The sequence below is a fragment of the Lactuca virosa genome, chromosome 1 (assembly GCF_052849685.1).
Source record: "Lactuca virosa cultivar CGN04683 chromosome 1, Lactuca_virosa_CGN04683_v6, whole genome shotgun sequence".
Classification (NCBI taxonomy): domain Eukaryota; kingdom Viridiplantae; phylum Streptophyta; class Magnoliopsida; order Asterales; family Asteraceae; genus Lactuca; species Lactuca virosa.
The window spans coordinates 262,362,250-262,378,850 of record NC_136426.1 but is presented as its reverse complement, the minus strand read 5'-3'; the positions used below and the strand labels follow the sequence as shown (position 1 = coordinate 262,378,850).

Sequence of the window (16,601 nt, the reverse complement as noted above, 5' to 3'; positions counted from 1 at the left end):
CTTATTGCTTTTATGTCTTAAAAGACGCAGAACCTCCTTTGTTTTCGTACGCGAGGCGTGGGACCCACGTGACCGATCGGCTCCGTTCCAAAAATACGAAAACCATCAACCATGAAGCGGAGGCCACCCGAGCATAGAAATAGCAAGAAAGAAAAAAAAACCGCACGTAAAATCTAAAAAAACGCAAACGGACAACGAAAAAGGGGGGTGCAACACGAGGACTTCCCAGGGGGTCACCCATCCTAGTACTACTCTCGCCCAAGCACGCTTAACTGCGGAGTTCTGATGGGATCCGGTGCATTAGTGCTGGTATGATCGCACCCGAAATACTATCCATGCTTATTGCTTGTATGTCTTAAAAGACGCAGAACCTCCTTTGTTTTCGTATGCGAGGCGTGGGACCCACGTAACCGATCGGCTCCGTTCCAAAAATACGAAGACCATGAACCATGAAACGAAGGCCACCCGAGCATAGAAATAGCAAGAAAAAAAAACAAAAAAAAACCGCACGTAAAATCTAAAAAAACGTAAACGGACAACGAAAAAGGGGGGTGCAACACGAGGACTTCGCAGGGGGTCACCCATCCTAGTACTACTCTCGCCCAAGCACGCTTAACTGCGGAGTTCTGATGGGATCCGGTGCATTAGTGCTGGTATGATTGCACCGAAAATACTATCCATGCTTATTGCTTGTATGTCTTAAAAGACGCAGAAACTCCTTTGTTTTCGTACGCGAGGCGTGGGACCCACGTGACCGATCGGCTCCGTTCCAAAAATACGAAAACCATCAACCATGAAGCGGAGGCCACCCGAGCATAGAAATAGCAAGAAAGAAAAAAAAACCGCACGTAAAATCTAAAAAAACGCAAACGGACAACGAAAAAGGGGGGTGCAACACGAGGACTTCCCAGGGGGTCACCCATCCTAGTATTACTTTCGCCCAAGCACGCTTAACTGCGGAGTTCTGATGGGATCCGGTGCATTAGTGCTGGTATGATCGCACCCGAAATACTATCCATGCTTATTGCTTTTATGTCTTAAAAGACGCAGAACCTCCTTTGTTTTCGTACGCGAGGCGTGGGACCCACGTGACCGATCGGCTCCGTTCCAAAAATACGAAAACCATCAACCATGAAGCGGTGGCCACCCGAGCATAGAAATAGCAAGAAAGAAAACAAAAAAAACCGCACGTAAAATCTAAAAAAACGCAAACGGGCAACGAAAAAGGGGAGGGTGCAACACGAGGACTTCCCAGGGGGTCACCCATCCTAGTACTACTCCCGCCCAAGCGCGCTTAACGGCGGAGTTCTGATGGGATCCGGTGCATTAGTGCTGGTATGATAGCACCCGAAATACTATCCATGCTTATTGCTTTTATGTCTTAAAAGACGCAGAACCTCCTTTGTTTTCGTACGCGAGGCGTGGGACCCACGTGACCGATCGGCTCCGTTCCAAAAATACGAAAACCATCAACCATGAAGCGGAGGCCACCCGAGCATAGAAATAGCAAGAAAGAAAAAAAAACCGCACGTAAAATCTAAAAAAACGCAAACGGACAACGAAAAAGGGGGGTGCAACACGAGGACTTCCCAGGGGGTCACCCAACCTAGTACTACTCTCGCCCAAGCACGCTTAACTGCGGAGTTCTGATGGGATCCGGTGCATTAGTGCTGGTATGATCGCACCCGAAATACTATCCATGCTTATTGCTTTTATGTCTTAAAAGACGCAGAACCTCCTTTGTTTTCGTACGCGAGGCGTGGGACCCACGTGACCGATCGGCTCCGTTCCAAAAATACGAAAACCATCAACCATGAAGAGGAGGCCACCCGAGCATAGAAATAGCAAGAAAGAAAAAAAAAACAAAACAAAACCGCACGTAAAATCTAAAAAAACGCAAACGGACAACGAAAAAGGGGGGTGCAACACGAGGACTTCCCAGGGGGTCACCCATCCTAGTACTACTCTCGCCCAAGCACGCTTAACTGCGGAGTTCTGATAGGATCCGGTGCATTAGTGCTGGTATGATTGCACCGAAAATACTATCCATGCTTATTGCTTGTATGTCTTAAAAGACGCAGAAACTCCTTTGTTTTCGTACGCGAGGCGTGGGACCCACGTGACCGATCAGCTCCGTTCCAAAAATACGAAGACCATCAACCATGAAGCGGAGGCCACCGGAGCATAGAAATAGCAAGAAAGAAAAAAAAACAAAAAAAACCGCACGTAAAATCTAAAAAAACGCAAACGGACAACGAAAAAGGGGGGTGCAACACGAGGACTTCCCATGGGGTCACCCATCCTAGTACTACTCCCGCCCAAGCACGCTTAACTGCGGAGTTCTGATGGGATCCGGTGCATTAGTGCTGGTATGATCGCACCCGAAATACTGTCCATGCTTATTGCTTGTATGTCTTAAAAGACACAGAACCTCCTTTGTTTTCGTACGCGAGGCGTGGGACCCACGTGACCGATCAGCTCCGTTCCAAAAATACGAAGACCATGAACCATGAAACGGAGGCCACCCGAGCATAGAAATAGCAAGAACAAAAAAACAAAAAAAAACCGCACGTAAAATCTAAAAAAACGCAAACGGACAACGAAAAAGGGGGAGGTGCAACACAAGGACTTCCCAGGGGGTCACCCATCCTAGTACTACTCTCGCCCAAGCACGCTTAACTGCGGAGTTCTGATGGGATCCGGTGCATTAGTGCTGGTATGATCGCACCCGAAATACTATCCATGCTTATTGCTTTTATGTCTTAAAAGACGCAGAACCTCCTTTGTTTTCGTACGCGAGGCGTGGGACCCACGTGACCGATCGACTCCGTTCCAAAAATACGAAAACCATCAACCATGAAGCGGTGGCCACCCGAGCATAGAAATAGCAAGAAAGAAAACAAAAAAAAAACCGCACGTAAAATCTAAAAAAACGCAAATGGGCAACGAAAAAGGGGGGGTACAACACGAGGACTTCCCAGGGGGTCACCCATCCTAGTACTACTCTCGCCCAAGCACGCTTAACTGCGGAGTTCTGATGGGATCCGGTGCATTAGTGCTGGTATGATAGCACCCGAAATACTATCCATGCTTATTGCTTTTATGTCTTAAAAGACGCAGAACCTCCTTTGTTTTCGTACGCGAGGCGTGGGACCCACGTGACCGATCGGCTCCGTTCCAAAAATACGAAAACCATCAACCATGAAGCGGAGGCCACCCGAGCATAGAAATAGCAAGAAAGAAAAAAAAACCGCACGTAAAATCTAAAAAAACGCAAACGGACAACGAAAAAGGGGGGTGCAACACGAGGACTTCCCAGGGGGTCACCCAACCTAGTACTACTCTCGCCCAAGCACGCTTAACTGCGGAGTTCTGATGGGATCCGGTGCATTAGTGCTGGTATGATCGCACCCGAAATACTATCCATGCTTATTGCTTTTATGTCTTAAAAGACGCAGAACCTCCTTTGTTTTCGTACGCGAGGCGTGGGACCCACGTGACCGATCGGCTTCGTTCCAAAAATACGAAAACCATCAACCATGAAGCGGAGGCCACCCGAGCATAGAAATAGCAAGAAAGAAAAAAAAAACAAAAAAAAACCGCACGTAAAATCTAAAAAAACGCAAACGGACAACGAAAAAGGGGGGTGCAACACGAGGACTTCCCAGGGGGTCACCCATCCTAGTACTACTCTCGCCCAAGCACGCTTAACTGCGGAGTTCTGATGGGATCCGGTGCATTAGTGCTGGTATGATTGCACCGAAAATACTATCCATGCTTATTGCTTGTATGTCTTAAAAGACGCAGAAACTCCTTTGTTTTCGTACGCGAGGCGTGGGACCCACGTGACCGATCAGCTCCGTTCCAAAAATACGAAGACCATCAACCATGAAGCGGAGGCCACCGGAGCATAGAAATAGCAAGAAAGAAAAAAAAACAAAAAAAACCGCACGTAAAATCTAAAAAAACGCAAACGGACAACGAAAAAGGGGGGGTGCAACACGAGGGCTTCCCATGGGGTCACCCATCCTAGTACTACTCCCGCCCAAGCACGCTTCACTGCGGAGTTCTGATGGGATCCGGTGCATTAGTGCTGGTATGATCGCACCCGAAATACTGTCCATGCTTATTGCTTGTATGTCTTAAAAGACACAGAACCTCCTTTGTTTTCGTACGCGAGGTGTGGGACCCACGTGACCGATCAGCTCCGTTCCAAAAATACGAAGACCATGAACCATGAAACGGAGGCCACCCGAGCATAGAAATAGCAAGAAAAAAAACAAAAAAAAACCGCACGTAAAATCTAAAAAAACGCAAACGGACAACGAAAAAGGGGGAGGTGCAACACAAGGACTTCCCAGGGGGTCACCCATCCTAGTACTACTCTCGCCCAAGCACGCTTAACTGCGGAGTTCTGATGGGATCCGGTGCATTAGTGCTGGTATGATCGCACCCGAAATACTATCCATGCTTATTGCTTTTATGTCTTAAAAGACGCAGAACCTCCTTTGTTTTCGTACGCGAGGCGTGGGACCCACGTGACCGATCGACTCCGTTCCAAAAATACGAAAACCATCAACCATGAAGCGGTGGCCACCCGAGCATAGAAATAGCAAGAAAGAAAACAAAAAAAAAAAACCGCACGTAAAATCTAAAAAAACGCAAATGGGCAACGAAAAAGGGGGGGTACAACACGAGGACTTCCCAGGGGGTCACCCATCCTAGTACTACTCTCGCCCAAGCACGCTTAACTGCGGAGTTCTGATGGGATCCGGTGCATTAGTGCTGGTATGATAGCACCCGAAATACTATCCATGCTTATTGCTTTTATGTCTTAAAAGACGCAGAACCTCCTTTGTTTTCGTACGCGAGGCGTGGGACCCACGTGACCGATCGGCTCCGTTCCAAAAATACGAAAACCATCAACCATGAAGCGGAGGCCACCCGAGCATAGAAATAGCAAGAAAGAAAAAAAAAACCGCACGTAAAATCTAAAAAAACGCAAACGGACAACGAAAAAGGGGGGTGCAACACGAGGACTTCCCAGGGGGTCACCCATCCTAGTACTACTCTCGCCCAAGCACGCTTAACTGCGGAGTTCTGATGGGATCCGGTGCATTAGTGCTGGTATGATCGCACCCGAAATACTATCCATGCTTATTGCTTGTATGTCTTAAAAGACGCAGAACCTCCTTTGTTTTCGTATGCGAGGCGTGGGACCCACGTAACCGATCGGCTCCGTTCCAAAAATACAAAGACCATGAACCATGAAACGAAGGCCACCCGAGCATAGAAATAGCAAGAAAAAAAAACAAAAAAAAACCGCACGTAAAATCTAAAAAAACGCAAACGGACAACGAAAAAGGGGGGTGCAACACGAGGACTTCCCAGGGGGTCACCCATCCTAGTACTACTCTCGCCCAAGCACGCTTAACTGCGGAGTTCTGATGGGATCCGGTGCATTAGTGCTGGTATGATTGCACCGAAAATACTATCCATGCTTATTGCTTGTATGTCTTAAAAGACGCAGAAACTCCTTTGTTTTCGTACGCGAGGCGTGGGACCCACGTTACCGATCAGCTCCGTTCCAAAAATACGAAGACCATCAACCATGAAGCGGAGGCCACCGGAGCATAGAAATAGCAAGAAAGAAAAAAAAACAAAAAAAACCGCACGTAAAATCTAAAAAAACGCAAACGGACAACGAAAAAGGGGGGGTGCAACACGAGGACTTCCCATGGGGTCACCCATCCTAGTACTACTCCCGCCCAAGCACGCTTCACTGCGGAGTTCTGATGGGATCCGGTGCATTAGTGCTGGTATGATCGCACCCGAAATACTGTCCATGCTTATTGCTTGTATGTCTTAAAAGACACAGAACCTCCTTTGTTTTCGTACGCGAGGCGTGGGACCCACGTGACCGATCGACTCCGTTCCAAAAATACGAAAACCATCAACCATGAAGCGGTGGCCACCCGAGCATAGAAATAGCAAGAAAGAAAACAAAAAAAAAACCGCACGTAAAATCTAAAAAAACGCAAATGGGCAACGAAAAAGGGGGGGTACAACACGAGGACTTCCCAGGGGGTCACCCATCCTAGTACTACTCTCGCCCAAGCACGCTTAACTGCGGAGTTCTGATGGGATCCGGTGCATTAGTGCTGGTATGATAGCACCCGAAATACTATCCATGCTTATTGCTTTTATGTCTTAAAAGACGCAGAACCTCCTTTGTTTTCGTACGCGAGGCGTGGGACCCACGTGACCGATCGGCTCCGTTCCAAAAATACGAAAACCATCAACCATGAAGTGGAGGCCACCCGAGCATAGAAATAGCAAGAAAGAAAAAAAAACCGCACGTAAAATCTAAAAAAACGCAAACGGACAACGAAAAAGGGGGGTGCAACACGAGGACTTCCCAGGGGGTCACCCAACCTAGTACTACTCTCGCCCAAGCACGCTTAACTGCGGAGTTCTGATGGGATCCGGTGCATTAGTGCTGGTATGATCGCACCCGAAATACTATCCATGCTTATTGCTTTTATGTCTTAAAAGACGCAGAACCTCCTTTGTTTTCGTACGCGAGGCGTGGGACCCACGTGACCGATCGGCTCCGTTCCAAAAATACGAAAACCATCAACCATGAAGCGGAGGCCACCCGAGCATAGAAATAGCAAGAAAGAAAAAAAAAAACAAAAAAAAACCGCACGTAAAATCTAAAAAAACGCAAACGGACAACGAAAAAGGGGGGTGCAACACGAGGACTTCCCAGGGGGTCACCCATCCTAGTACTACTCTCGCCCAAGCACGCTTAACTGCGGAGTTCTGATGGGATCCGGTGCATTAGTGCTGGTATGATTGCACCGAAAATACTATCCATGCTTATTGCTTGTATGTCTTAAAAGACGCAGAAACTCCTTTGTTTTCGTACGCGAGGCGTGGGACCCACGTGACCGATCAGCTCCGTTCCAAAAATACGAAGACCATCAACCATGAAGCGGAGGCCACCGGAGCATAGAAATAGCAAGAAAGAAAAAAAAACAAAAAAAACCGCACGTAAAATCTAAAAAAACGCAAACGGACAACGAAAAAGGGGGGTGCAACACGAGGACTTCCCATGGGGTCACCCATCCTAGTACTACTCCCGCCCAAGCACGCTTCACTGCGGAGTTCTGATGGGATCCGGTGCATTAGTGCTGGTATGATCGCACCCGAAATACTGTCCATGCTTATTGCTTGTATGTCTTAAAAGACACAGAACCTCCTTTGTTTTCGTACGCGAGGCGTGGGACCCACGTGACCGATCAGCTCCGTTCCAAAAATACGAAGACCATGAACCATGAAACGGAGGCCACCCGAGCATAGAAATAGCAAGAAAAAAAACAAAAAAAAACCGCACGTAAAATCTAAAAAAACGCAAACGGACAACGAAAAAGGGGGAGGTGCAACACAAGGACTTCCCAGTTGGTCACCCATCCTAGTACTACTCTCGCCCAAGCACGCTTAACTGCGGAGTTCTGATGGGATCCGGTGCATTAGTGCTGGTATGATCGCACCCGAAATACTATCCATGCTTATTGCTTTTATGTCTTAAAAGACGCAGAACCTCCTTTGTTTTCGTACGCGAGGCGTGGGACCCACGTGACCGATCGACTCCGTTCCAAAAATACGAAAACCATCAACCATGAAGCGGTGGCCACCCGAGCATAGAAATAGCAAGAAAGAAAACAAAAAAAAAACCGCACGTAAAATCTAAAAAAACGCAAATGGGCAACGAAAAAGGGGGGGTACAACACGAGGACTTCCCAGGGGGTCACCCATCCTAGTACTACTCTCGCCCAAGCACGCTTAACTGCGGAGTTCTGATGGGATCCGGTGCATTAGTGCTGGTATGATAGCACCCGAAATACTATCCATGCTTATTGCTTTTATGTCTTAAAAGACGCAGAACCTCCTTTGTTTTCGTACGCGAGGCGTGGGACCCACGTGACCGATCGGCTCCGTTCCAAAAATACGAAAACCATCAACCATGAAGCGGAGGCCACCCGAGCATAGAAATAGCAAGAAAGAAAAAAAAACCGCACGTAAAATCTAAAAAAACGCAAACGGACAACGAAAAAGGGGGGTGCAACACGAGGACTTCCCAGGGGGTCACCCATCCTAGTACTACTCTCGCCCAAGCACGCTTAACTGCGGAGTTCTGATGGGATCCGGTGCATTAGTGCTGGTATGATCGCACCCGAAATACTATCCATGCTTATTGCTTGTATGTCTTAAAAGACGCAGAACCTCCTTTGTTTTCGTATGCGAGGCGTGGGACCCACGTAACCGATCGGCTCCGTTCCAAAAATACGAAGACCATGAACCATGAAACGAAGGCCACCCGAGCATAGAAATAGCAAGAAAAAAAAAATCGCACGTAAAATCTAAAAAAACGCAAACGGACAACGAAAAAGGGGGGTGCAACACGAGGACTTCCCAGGGGGTCACCCATCCTAGTACTACTCTCGCCCAAGCACGCTTAACTGCGGAGTTCTGATGGGATCCGGTGCATTAGTGCTGGTATGATTGCACCGAAAATACTATCCATGCTTATTGCTTGTATGTCTTAAAAGACGCAGAAACTCCTTTGTTTTCGTACGCGAGGCGTGGGACCCACGTTACCGATCAGCTCCGTTCCAAAAATACGAAGACCATCAACCATGAAGCGGAGGCCACCGGAGCATAGAAATAGCAAGAAAGAAAAAAAAACAAAAAAAACCGCACGTAAAATCTAAAAAAACGCAAACGGACAACGAAAAAGGGGGGTGCAACACGAGGACTTCCCATGGGGTCACCCATCCTAGTACTACTCTCGCCCAAGCACGCTTAACTGCGGAGTTCTGATGGGATCCGGTGCATTAGTGCTGGTATGATCGCACCCGAAATACTATCCATGCTTATTGCTTGTATGTCTTAAAAGACGCAGAACCTCCTTTGTTTTCGTACGCGAGGCGTGGGACCCACGTGACCGATCGGCTCCGTTCCAAAAATACGAAAACCATCAACCATGAAGCGGAGGCCACCCGAGCATAGAAATAGCAAGAAAGAAAAAAAACCGCACGTAAAATCTAAAAAAACGCAAACGGACAACGAAAAAGGGGGGTGCAACACGAGGACTTCCCAGGGGGTCACCCATCCTAGTACTACTCTCGCCCAAGCACGCTTAACTGCGGAGTTCTGATGGGATCCGGTGCATTAGTGCTGGTATGATCGCACCCGAAATACTATCCATGCTTATTGCTTTTATGTCTTAAAAGACGTAGAACCTCCTTTGTTTTCGTACGCGAGGCGTGGAACCCACGTGACCGATCGGCTCCGTTCCAAAAATACGAAAACCATCAACCATGAAGCGGAGGCTACCCGAGCATAGAAATAGCAAGAAAGAAAAAAAAACCGCACGCAAAATCTAAAAAAACGCAAACGGACAACGAAAAAGGGGGGTGCAACACGAGGACTTCCCATGGGGTCACCCATCCTGGTACTACTCTCGCCCAAGCACGCTTAACTGCGGAGTTCTGATGGGATCCGGTGCATTAGTGCTGGTATGATCGCACCCGAAATACTGTCCATGCTTATTGCTTGTATGTCTTAAAAGACACAGAACCTCCTTTGTTTTCGTACGCGAGGCGTGGGACCCACGTGACCGATCGGCTCCGTTCCAAAAATACGAAGACCATGAACCATGAAACGGAGGCCACCCGAGCATAGAAATAGCAAGAAAAAAAAAACAAAAAAAACCGCACGTAAAATCTAAAAAAACGCAAACGGACAACGAAAAAGGGGGGGTGCAACACGAGGACTTCCCAGGGGGTCACCCATCCTAGTACTACTCTCGCCCAAGCACGCTTAACTGCGGAGTTCTGATGGGATCCGGTGCATTAGTGCTGGTATGATCGCACCCGAAATACTATCCATGCTTATTGCTTTTATGTCTTAAAAGACGCAGAACCTCCTTTGTTTTCGTACGCGAGGCGTGGGACCCACGTGACCGATCGGCTCCGTTCCAAAAATACGAAAACCATCAACCATGAAGCGGTGGCCAACCGAGCATAGAAATAGCAAGAAAGAAAACAAAAAAAAACCGCACGTAAAATCTAAAAAAACGCAAACGGGCAACGAAAAAGGGGGGGGGGGTGCAACACGAGGACTTCCCAGGGGGTCACCCATCCTAGTACTACTCTCGCCCAAGCACGCTTAACTGCGGAGTTCTGATGGGATCCGGTGCATTAGTGCTGGTATGATAGCACCCGAAATACTATCCATGCTTATTGCTTTTATGTCTTAAAAGACGCAGAACCTCCTTTGTTTTCGTACGCGAGGCGTGGGACCCACGTGACCGATCGGCTCCGTTCCAAAAATACGAAAACCATCAACCATGAAGCGGAGGCCACCCGAGCATAGAAATAGCAAGAAAGAAAAAAAAACCGCACGTAAAATCTAAAAAAACGCAAACGGACAACGAAAAAGGGGGGTGCAACACGAGGACTTCCCAGGGGGTCACCCATCCTAGTACTACTCTCGCCCAAGCACGCTTAACTGCGGAGTTCTGATGGGATCCAGTGCATTAGTGCTGGTATGATCGCACCCGAAATACTATCCATGCTTATTGCTTTTATGTCTTAAAAGACGCAGAACCTCCTTTGTTTTCGTACGCAAGGCGTGGAACCCACGTGACCGATCGGCTCCGTTCCAAAAATACGAAAACCATCAACCATGAAGCGGAGGCCACCCGAGCATAGAAATAGCAAGAAAGAAAAAAAAACAAAAAAAAACCGCACGTAAAATCTAAAAAAACGCAAACGGACAACGAAAAAGGGGGGTGCAACACGAGGACTTCCCAGGGGGTCACCCATCCTAGTACTACTCTCGCCCAAGCACGCTTAACTGCGGAGTTCTGATGGGATCCGGTGCATTAGTGCTGGTATGATCGCACCCGAAATACTATCCATGTTTATTGCTTGTATGTCTTAAAAGACGCAGAACCTCCTTTGTTTTCGTACGCGAGGCGTGGGACCCACGTGACCGATCGGCTCCGTTCCAAAAATACGAAGACCATGAACCATGAAACAAAGGCCACCCGAGCATAGAAATAGCAAGAAAGGAAAAAAAACAAAAAAAAACCGCACGTAAAATCTAAAAAAACGCAAACGGACAACGAAAAAGGGGGGTGCAACACGAGGACTTCCCAGGGGGTCACCCATCCTAGTACTACTCTCGCCCAAGCACGCTTAACTGCGGAGTTCTAATGGGATCCGGTGCATTAGTGCTGGTATGATCGCACCTGAAATACTATCCATGCTTATTGCTTGTATGTCTTAAAAGACGCAGAACCTCCTTTGTTTTCGTACGCGAAGCGTGGGACCCACGTGACCGATCGGCTCCGTTCCAAAAATACGAAGACCATCAACCATGAAGCGGAGGCCACCCTAGCATAGAAATAGCAAGAAAGAAAAAAAAACAAAAAAAAACCGCACGTAAAATCTAAAAAAACGCAAACGGACAACGAAAAAGGGGGGGTGCAACACGAGGACTTCCCATGGGGTCACCCATCCTAGTACTACTCTCGCCCAAGCACGCTTAACTGCGGAGTTCTGATGGGATCCGGTGCATTAGTGCTGGTATGATCGCACCCGAAATACTGTCCATGCTTATTGCTTGTATGTATTAAAAGACACAGAACCTCCTTTGTTTTCGTACGCGAGGCGTGGGACCCACGTGACCGATCGGCTCCGTTCCAAAAATACGAAGACCATGAACCATGAAACGGAGGCCACCCGAGCATAGAAATAGCAAGAAAAAAAAAACAAAAAAAAACCGCACGTAAAATCTAAAAAAACGCAAACGGACAACGAAAAAGGGGGGGTGCAACACGAGGACTTCCCAGGGGGTCACCCATCCTAGTACTACTCTCGCCCAAGCACGCTTAACTGCGGAGTTCTGATGGGATCCGGTGCATTAGTGCTGGTATGATCGCACCCGAAATACTATCCATGCTTATTGCTTTTATCTCTTAAAAGACGCAGAACCTCCTTTGTTTTCGTACGCGAGGCGTGGGACCCACGTGACCGATCGGCGCCGTTCCAAAAATACGAAAACCATCAACCATGAAGCGGTGGCCACCCGAGCATAAAAATAGCAAGAAAGTAAACAAAAAAAAACCGCACGTAAAATCTAAAAAAACGCAAACGGGCAACGAAAAAGGGGGGGTGCAACACGAGGACATCGCAGGGGGTCACCCATCCTACTACTACTCTCGCCCAAGCACGCTTAACTGCGGAGTTCTGATGGGATCCGGTGCATTAGTGCTGGTATGATAGCACCCGAAATACTATCCATGCTTATTGCTTTTATGTCTTAAAATACGCAGAACCTCCTTTGTTTTCGTACGCGAGGCGTGGGACCCACGTGACCGATCGGCTCCGTTCCAAAAATACGAAAACCATCAACCATGAAGCGGAGGCCACCCGAGCATAGAAATAGCAAGAAAGAAAAAAAAACCGCACGTAAAATCTAAAAAAACGCAAACGGACAACGAAAAAGGGGGTGCAACACGAGGACTTCCCATGGGGGTCACCCATCCTAGTACTACTCTCGCCCAAGCACGCTTAACTGCGGAGTTCTGATGGGATCCGGTGCATTAGTGCTGGTATGATCGCACCCGAAATACTATCCATGCTTATTGCTTTTATGTCTTAAAAGACGCAGAACCTCCTTTGTTTTCGTACGCGAGGCGTGGGACCCACGTGACCGATCGGCTCCGTTCCAAAAATACGAAAACCATCAACCATGAAGCGGTGGCCACCCGAGCATAGAAATAGCAAGAAAGAAAAAAAACAAAAAAAAACCGCACGTAAAATCTAAAAAAATGCAAACGGACAACGAAAAAGGGGGAGTGCAACACGAGGACTTCCCATGGGGTCACCCATCCTAGTACTACTCTCGCCCAAGCACGCTTAACTGCGGAGTTCTGATGGGATCCGGTGCATTAGTGCTGGTATGATCGCACCCGAAATACTGTCCATGCTTATTGCTTGTATGTCTTAAAAGACACAGAACCTCCTTTGTTTTCGTACGCGAGGCGTGGGACCCACGTGACCGATCGGCTCCGTTCCAAAAATACGAAGACCATGAACCATGAAACGGAGGCCACCCGAGCATAGAAATAGCAAGAAAAAAAAACAAAAAAAACCGCACGTAAAATCTAAAAAAACGCAAACGGACAACGAAAAAGGGGGGGGTGCAACACGAGGACTTCCCAGGGGGTCACCCATCCTAGTACTACTCTCGCCCAAGCACGCTTAACTGCGGAGTTCTGATGGGATCCGGTGCATTAGTGCTGGTATGATCGCACCCGAAATACTATCCATGCTTATTGCTTTTATCTCTTAAAAGACGCAGAACCTCCTTTGTTTTCGTACGCGAGGCGTGGGACCCACGTGACCGATCGGCGCCGTTCCAAAAATACGAAAACCATCAACCATGAAGCGGTGGCCACCCGAGCATAGAAATAGCAAGAAAGAAAACAAAAAAAAACCGCACGTAAAATCTAAAAAAACGCAAACGGGCAACGAAAAAGGGGGGGGGGGTGCAACACGAGGACTTCCCAGGGGGTCACCCATCCTAGTACTACTGTCGCCCAAGCACGCTTAACTGCGGAGTTCTGATGGGATCCGGTGCATTAGTGCTAGTATGATAGCACCCAAAATACTATCCATGCTTATTGCTTTTATGTCTTAAAAGACGCAGAACCTCCTTTGTTTTCGTACGCGAGGCGTGGGACCCACGTGACCGATCGGCTCCGTTCCAAAAATACGAAAACCATCAACCATGAAGCCGAGGCCACCCGAGCATAGAAATAGCAAGAAAGAAAAAAAAACCGCACGTAAAATCTAAAAAAACGCAAACGGACAACGAAAAAGGGGGTGCAACACGAGGACTTCCCAGGGGGTCACCCATCCTAGTACTACTCTCGCCCAAGCACGCTTAACTGCGGAGTTCTGATGGGATCCGGTGCATTAGTGCTGGTATGATCGCACCCGAAATACTATCCATGCTTATTGCTTTTATGTCTTAAAAGACGCAGAACCTCCTTTGTTTTCGTACGCGAGGCGTGGGACCCACGTGACCGATCGGCTCCGTTCCAAAAATACGAAAACCATCAACCATGAAGCGGTGGCCACCCGAGCATAGAAATAGCAAGAAAGAAAAAAAACAAAAAAAAACCGCACGTAAAATCTAAAAAAACGCAAACGGACAACGAAAAAGGGGGAGTGCAACACGAGGACTTCCCATGGGGTCACCCATCCTAGTACTACTCTCGCCCAAGCACGCTTAACTGCGGAGTTCTGATGGGATCCGGTGCATTAGTGCTGGTATGATCGCACCCGAAATACTATCCATGCTTATTGCTTGTATGTCTTAAAAGACACAGAACCTCCTTTGTTTTCGTACGCGAGGCGTGGGACCCACGTGACCGATCGGCTCCGTTCCAAAAATACGAAGACCATGAACCATGAAACGGAGGCCACCCGAGCATAGAAATAGCAAGAAAAAAAAAACAAAAAAAACCGCACGTAAAATCTAAAAAAACGCAAACGGACAACGAAAAAGGGGGGGGTGCAACACGAGGACTTCCCAGGGGGTCACCCATCCTAGTACTACTCTCGCCCAAGCACGCTTAACTGCGGAGTTCTGATGGGATCCGGTGCATTAGTGCTGGTATGATCGCACCCGAAATACTATCCATGCTTATTGCTTTTATCTCTTAAAAGACGCAGAACCTCCTTTGTTTTCGTACGCGTGGCGTGGGACCCACGTGACCGATCGGCGCCGTTCCAAAAATACGAAAACCATCAACCATGAAGCGGTGGCCACCCGAGCATAGAAATAGCAAGAAAGAAAACAAAAAAAAACCGCACGTAAAATCTAAAAAAACGCAAACGGGCAACGAAAAAGGGGGGGGTGCAACACGAGGACTTCCCAGGGGGTCACCCATCCTAGTACTACTCTCGCCCAAGCACGCTTAACTGCGGAGTTCTGATGTGATCCGGTGCATTAGTGCTGGTATGATAGCACCCAAAATACTATCCATGCTTATTGCTTTTATGTCTTAAAAGACGCAGAACCTCCTTTGTTTTCGTACGCGAGGCGTGGGATCCACGTGACCGATCGGCTCCGTTCCAAAAATACGAAAACCATCAACCATGAAGCGGAGGCCACCCGAGCATAGAAATAGCAAGAAAGAAAAAAAAACCGCACGTAAAATCTAAAAAAACGCAAACGGACAACGAAAAAGGGGGTGCAACACGAGGACTTCCCAGGGGGTCACCCATCCTAGTACTACTCTCGCCCAAGCACGCTTAACTGCGGAGTTCTGATGGGATCCGGTGCATTAGTGCTGGTATGATCGCACCCGAAATACTATCCATGCTTATTGCTTGTATGTCTTAAAAGACGCAGAACCTCCTTTGTTTTCGTACGCGAGGCGTGGGACCTACGTGACCGATCAGCTCCGTTCCAAAAATACGAAGACCATCAACCATGAAGCGGAGGCTACCCGAGCATAGAAATAGCAAGAAAGAAAAAAAAAAAACCGCATGCAAAATCTAAAAAAACGCAAACGGACAACGAAAAAGGGGGGGTGCAACACGAGGACTTCCCATGGGGTCACCCATCCTAGTACTACTCTCGCCCAAGCACGCTTAACTGCGGAGTTCTGATGGGATCCGGTGCAATAGTGCTGGTATGATCGCACCCGAAATACTGTCCATGCTTATTGCTTGTATGTCTTAAAAGACACAGAACCTCCTTTGTTTTCGTACGCGAGGCGTGGGACCCACGTGACCGATCGGCTCCGTTCCAAAAATACGAAGACCATGAACCATGAAACGGAGGCCACCCGAGCATAGAAATAGCAAGAAAAAAAAAACAAAAAAAACCGCACGTAAAATCTAAAAAAACGCAAACGGGCAACGAAAAAGGGGGGGGGGGTGCAACACGAGGACTTCCCAGGGGGTCACCCATCCTAGTACTACTCTCGCCCAAGCACGCTTAATTGCGGAGTTCTGATGGGATCCGGTGCATTAGTGCTGGTATGATCGCACCCGAAATACTATCCATGCTTATTGCTTTTATGTCTTAAAAGACGCAGAACCTCCTTTGTTTTCGTACGCGAGGCGTGGGACGCACGTGACCGATCGGCTCCGTTCCAAAAATACGAAAACCATCAACCATGAAGCGGTGGCCACCCGAGCATAGAAATAGCAAGAAAGAAAACAAAAAAAAACCGCACGTAAAATCTAAAAAAACGCAAACGGGCAACGAAAAAGGGGGGGGGGGGGGGTGCAACACGAGGACTTCCCAGGGGGTCACACGTCCTAGTACTACTCTCGCCCAAGCACGCTTAACTGCGGAGTTCTGATGGGATCCGGTGCATTAGTGCTGGTATGATAGCACCCGAAATACTATCCATGCTTATTGCCTTTATGTCTTAAAAGACGCAGAACCTCCTTTGTTTTCGTACGCGAAGCGTGGGACCCACGTGACCGATCGGCTCCGTT

General features: G+C 48.0%; 48 non-coding genes across 48 annotated transcripts; all 48 read right to left on the bottom strand.

Annotated features, from left to right (window-relative positions):
• Positions 1-204: 204 nt before the first annotated feature.
• Positions 205-323, bottom strand: LOC145141320 (5S ribosomal RNA). The gene has a single exon (XR_013722600.1). It is a non-coding gene; the product is annotated as a 5S ribosomal RNA (ribosomal RNA).
• A 225-nt stretch (positions 324-548) lies between these two features.
• LOC145145566 (5S ribosomal RNA) lies at positions 549-667 on the bottom strand. Its single transcript, XR_013726532.1, has one exon. It is a non-coding gene; the product is annotated as a 5S ribosomal RNA (ribosomal RNA).
• Positions 668-886: 219 nt separating this feature from the next.
• LOC145146621 (5S ribosomal RNA) lies at positions 887-1,005 on the bottom strand. Its single transcript, XR_013727557.1, has one exon. It is a non-coding gene; the product is annotated as a 5S ribosomal RNA (ribosomal RNA).
• A 225-nt stretch (positions 1,006-1,230) lies between these two features.
• LOC145148473 (5S ribosomal RNA) lies at positions 1,231-1,349 on the bottom strand. The gene has a single exon (XR_013729356.1). It is a non-coding gene; the product is annotated as a 5S ribosomal RNA (ribosomal RNA).
• Positions 1,350-1,568: 219 nt separating this feature from the next.
• LOC145154098 (5S ribosomal RNA) lies at positions 1,569-1,687 on the bottom strand. The gene has a single exon (XR_013734580.1). It is a non-coding gene; the product is annotated as a 5S ribosomal RNA (ribosomal RNA).
• Positions 1,688-1,917: 230 nt separating this feature from the next.
• Positions 1,918-2,036, bottom strand: LOC145146866 (5S ribosomal RNA). Its single transcript, XR_013727790.1, has one exon. It is a non-coding gene; the product is annotated as a 5S ribosomal RNA (ribosomal RNA).
• A 228-nt stretch (positions 2,037-2,264) lies between these two features.
• Positions 2,265-2,383, bottom strand: LOC145153690 (5S ribosomal RNA). Its single transcript, XR_013734185.1, has one exon. It is a non-coding gene; the product is annotated as a 5S ribosomal RNA (ribosomal RNA).
• Positions 2,384-2,611: 228 nt separating this feature from the next.
• Positions 2,612-2,730, bottom strand: LOC145136201 (5S ribosomal RNA). Its single transcript, XR_013720297.1, has one exon. It is a non-coding gene; the product is annotated as a 5S ribosomal RNA (ribosomal RNA).
• A 226-nt stretch (positions 2,731-2,956) lies between these two features.
• LOC145145417 (5S ribosomal RNA) lies at positions 2,957-3,075 on the bottom strand. Its single transcript, XR_013726391.1, has one exon. It is a non-coding gene; the product is annotated as a 5S ribosomal RNA (ribosomal RNA).
• A 219-nt stretch (positions 3,076-3,294) lies between these two features.
• Positions 3,295-3,413, bottom strand: LOC145154097 (5S ribosomal RNA). Its single transcript, XR_013734579.1, has one exon. It is a non-coding gene; the product is annotated as a 5S ribosomal RNA (ribosomal RNA).
• Positions 3,414-3,643: 230 nt separating this feature from the next.
• On the bottom strand, positions 3,644-3,762 carry LOC145139412 (5S ribosomal RNA). Its single transcript, XR_013721904.1, has one exon. It is a non-coding gene; the product is annotated as a 5S ribosomal RNA (ribosomal RNA).
• Positions 3,763-3,991: 229 nt separating this feature from the next.
• On the bottom strand, positions 3,992-4,110 carry LOC145135603 (5S ribosomal RNA). The gene has a single exon (XR_013719907.1). It is a non-coding gene; the product is annotated as a 5S ribosomal RNA (ribosomal RNA).
• A 226-nt stretch (positions 4,111-4,336) lies between these two features.
• Positions 4,337-4,455, bottom strand: LOC145136195 (5S ribosomal RNA). Its single transcript, XR_013720293.1, has one exon. It is a non-coding gene; the product is annotated as a 5S ribosomal RNA (ribosomal RNA).
• A 228-nt stretch (positions 4,456-4,683) lies between these two features.
• Positions 4,684-4,802, bottom strand: LOC145145416 (5S ribosomal RNA). The gene has a single exon (XR_013726390.1). It is a non-coding gene; the product is annotated as a 5S ribosomal RNA (ribosomal RNA).
• Positions 4,803-5,022: 220 nt separating this feature from the next.
• On the bottom strand, positions 5,023-5,141 carry LOC145141251 (5S ribosomal RNA). The gene has a single exon (XR_013722533.1). It is a non-coding gene; the product is annotated as a 5S ribosomal RNA (ribosomal RNA).
• Positions 5,142-5,366: 225 nt separating this feature from the next.
• Positions 5,367-5,485, bottom strand: LOC145139407 (5S ribosomal RNA). Its single transcript, XR_013721903.1, has one exon. It is a non-coding gene; the product is annotated as a 5S ribosomal RNA (ribosomal RNA).
• Positions 5,486-5,714: 229 nt separating this feature from the next.
• On the bottom strand, positions 5,715-5,833 carry LOC145155680 (5S ribosomal RNA). Its single transcript, XR_013736109.1, has one exon. It is a non-coding gene; the product is annotated as a 5S ribosomal RNA (ribosomal RNA).
• A 226-nt stretch (positions 5,834-6,059) lies between these two features.
• On the bottom strand, positions 6,060-6,178 carry LOC145145415 (5S ribosomal RNA). The gene has a single exon (XR_013726389.1). It is a non-coding gene; the product is annotated as a 5S ribosomal RNA (ribosomal RNA).
• A 219-nt stretch (positions 6,179-6,397) lies between these two features.
• On the bottom strand, positions 6,398-6,516 carry LOC145154096 (5S ribosomal RNA). Its single transcript, XR_013734578.1, has one exon. It is a non-coding gene; the product is annotated as a 5S ribosomal RNA (ribosomal RNA).
• A 231-nt stretch (positions 6,517-6,747) lies between these two features.
• On the bottom strand, positions 6,748-6,866 carry LOC145139403 (5S ribosomal RNA). Its single transcript, XR_013721902.1, has one exon. It is a non-coding gene; the product is annotated as a 5S ribosomal RNA (ribosomal RNA).
• A 228-nt stretch (positions 6,867-7,094) lies between these two features.
• On the bottom strand, positions 7,095-7,213 carry LOC145155679 (5S ribosomal RNA). The gene has a single exon (XR_013736108.1). It is a non-coding gene; the product is annotated as a 5S ribosomal RNA (ribosomal RNA).
• Positions 7,214-7,439: 226 nt separating this feature from the next.
• LOC145144699 (5S ribosomal RNA) lies at positions 7,440-7,558 on the bottom strand. Its single transcript, XR_013725704.1, has one exon. It is a non-coding gene; the product is annotated as a 5S ribosomal RNA (ribosomal RNA).
• A 226-nt stretch (positions 7,559-7,784) lies between these two features.
• On the bottom strand, positions 7,785-7,903 carry LOC145145414 (5S ribosomal RNA). The gene has a single exon (XR_013726388.1). It is a non-coding gene; the product is annotated as a 5S ribosomal RNA (ribosomal RNA).
• Positions 7,904-8,122: 219 nt separating this feature from the next.
• On the bottom strand, positions 8,123-8,241 carry LOC145141180 (5S ribosomal RNA). The gene has a single exon (XR_013722484.1). It is a non-coding gene; the product is annotated as a 5S ribosomal RNA (ribosomal RNA).
• Positions 8,242-8,457: 216 nt separating this feature from the next.
• On the bottom strand, positions 8,458-8,576 carry LOC145139399 (5S ribosomal RNA). Its single transcript, XR_013721901.1, has one exon. It is a non-coding gene; the product is annotated as a 5S ribosomal RNA (ribosomal RNA).
• Positions 8,577-8,804: 228 nt separating this feature from the next.
• Positions 8,805-8,923, bottom strand: LOC145152891 (5S ribosomal RNA). Its single transcript, XR_013733413.1, has one exon. It is a non-coding gene; the product is annotated as a 5S ribosomal RNA (ribosomal RNA).
• A 218-nt stretch (positions 8,924-9,141) lies between these two features.
• LOC145141105 (5S ribosomal RNA) lies at positions 9,142-9,260 on the bottom strand. Its single transcript, XR_013722450.1, has one exon. It is a non-coding gene; the product is annotated as a 5S ribosomal RNA (ribosomal RNA).
• A 219-nt stretch (positions 9,261-9,479) lies between these two features.
• LOC145153894 (5S ribosomal RNA) lies at positions 9,480-9,598 on the bottom strand. Its single transcript, XR_013734386.1, has one exon. It is a non-coding gene; the product is annotated as a 5S ribosomal RNA (ribosomal RNA).
• A 226-nt stretch (positions 9,599-9,824) lies between these two features.
• On the bottom strand, positions 9,825-9,943 carry LOC145141026 (5S ribosomal RNA). Its single transcript, XR_013722405.1, has one exon. It is a non-coding gene; the product is annotated as a 5S ribosomal RNA (ribosomal RNA).
• Positions 9,944-10,172: 229 nt separating this feature from the next.
• Positions 10,173-10,291, bottom strand: LOC145155911 (5S ribosomal RNA). The gene has a single exon (XR_013736339.1). It is a non-coding gene; the product is annotated as a 5S ribosomal RNA (ribosomal RNA).
• Positions 10,292-10,510: 219 nt separating this feature from the next.
• LOC145154564 (5S ribosomal RNA) lies at positions 10,511-10,629 on the bottom strand. Its single transcript, XR_013735035.1, has one exon. It is a non-coding gene; the product is annotated as a 5S ribosomal RNA (ribosomal RNA).
• Positions 10,630-10,858: 229 nt separating this feature from the next.
• Positions 10,859-10,977, bottom strand: LOC145140947 (5S ribosomal RNA). The gene has a single exon (XR_013722369.1). It is a non-coding gene; the product is annotated as a 5S ribosomal RNA (ribosomal RNA).
• Positions 10,978-11,206: 229 nt separating this feature from the next.
• Positions 11,207-11,325, bottom strand: LOC145136770 (5S ribosomal RNA). The gene has a single exon (XR_013720705.1). It is a non-coding gene; the product is annotated as a 5S ribosomal RNA (ribosomal RNA).
• Positions 11,326-11,555: 230 nt separating this feature from the next.
• LOC145152890 (5S ribosomal RNA) lies at positions 11,556-11,674 on the bottom strand. The gene has a single exon (XR_013733412.1). It is a non-coding gene; the product is annotated as a 5S ribosomal RNA (ribosomal RNA).
• A 227-nt stretch (positions 11,675-11,901) lies between these two features.
• On the bottom strand, positions 11,902-12,020 carry LOC145140874 (5S ribosomal RNA). The gene has a single exon (XR_013722325.1). It is a non-coding gene; the product is annotated as a 5S ribosomal RNA (ribosomal RNA).
• A 225-nt stretch (positions 12,021-12,245) lies between these two features.
• Positions 12,246-12,364, bottom strand: LOC145149796 (5S ribosomal RNA). The gene has a single exon (XR_013730642.1). It is a non-coding gene; the product is annotated as a 5S ribosomal RNA (ribosomal RNA).
• Positions 12,365-12,582: 218 nt separating this feature from the next.
• LOC145144830 (5S ribosomal RNA) lies at positions 12,583-12,702 on the bottom strand. The gene has a single exon (XR_013725833.1). It is a non-coding gene; the product is annotated as a 5S ribosomal RNA (ribosomal RNA).
• A 229-nt stretch (positions 12,703-12,931) lies between these two features.
• Positions 12,932-13,050, bottom strand: LOC145153877 (5S ribosomal RNA). The gene has a single exon (XR_013734369.1). It is a non-coding gene; the product is annotated as a 5S ribosomal RNA (ribosomal RNA).
• Positions 13,051-13,276: 226 nt separating this feature from the next.
• LOC145140805 (5S ribosomal RNA) lies at positions 13,277-13,395 on the bottom strand. The gene has a single exon (XR_013722294.1). It is a non-coding gene; the product is annotated as a 5S ribosomal RNA (ribosomal RNA).
• A 229-nt stretch (positions 13,396-13,624) lies between these two features.
• Positions 13,625-13,743, bottom strand: LOC145149164 (5S ribosomal RNA). The gene has a single exon (XR_013730020.1). It is a non-coding gene; the product is annotated as a 5S ribosomal RNA (ribosomal RNA).
• A 218-nt stretch (positions 13,744-13,961) lies between these two features.
• On the bottom strand, positions 13,962-14,080 carry LOC145140729 (5S ribosomal RNA). The gene has a single exon (XR_013722254.1). It is a non-coding gene; the product is annotated as a 5S ribosomal RNA (ribosomal RNA).
• A 229-nt stretch (positions 14,081-14,309) lies between these two features.
• Positions 14,310-14,428, bottom strand: LOC145153876 (5S ribosomal RNA). Its single transcript, XR_013734368.1, has one exon. It is a non-coding gene; the product is annotated as a 5S ribosomal RNA (ribosomal RNA).
• A 227-nt stretch (positions 14,429-14,655) lies between these two features.
• On the bottom strand, positions 14,656-14,774 carry LOC145140678 (5S ribosomal RNA). Its single transcript, XR_013722236.1, has one exon. It is a non-coding gene; the product is annotated as a 5S ribosomal RNA (ribosomal RNA).
• Positions 14,775-15,000: 226 nt separating this feature from the next.
• LOC145145237 (5S ribosomal RNA) lies at positions 15,001-15,119 on the bottom strand. Its single transcript, XR_013726221.1, has one exon. It is a non-coding gene; the product is annotated as a 5S ribosomal RNA (ribosomal RNA).
• A 218-nt stretch (positions 15,120-15,337) lies between these two features.
• Positions 15,338-15,456, bottom strand: LOC145140634 (5S ribosomal RNA). The gene has a single exon (XR_013722223.1). It is a non-coding gene; the product is annotated as a 5S ribosomal RNA (ribosomal RNA).
• A 223-nt stretch (positions 15,457-15,679) lies between these two features.
• LOC145154463 (5S ribosomal RNA) lies at positions 15,680-15,798 on the bottom strand. Its single transcript, XR_013734935.1, has one exon. It is a non-coding gene; the product is annotated as a 5S ribosomal RNA (ribosomal RNA).
• A 230-nt stretch (positions 15,799-16,028) lies between these two features.
• On the bottom strand, positions 16,029-16,147 carry LOC145140288 (5S ribosomal RNA). The gene has a single exon (XR_013722129.1). It is a non-coding gene; the product is annotated as a 5S ribosomal RNA (ribosomal RNA).
• Positions 16,148-16,380: 233 nt separating this feature from the next.
• On the bottom strand, positions 16,381-16,499 carry LOC145149105 (5S ribosomal RNA). Its single transcript, XR_013729965.1, has one exon. It is a non-coding gene; the product is annotated as a 5S ribosomal RNA (ribosomal RNA).
• Positions 16,500-16,601: the final 102 nt, after the last annotated feature.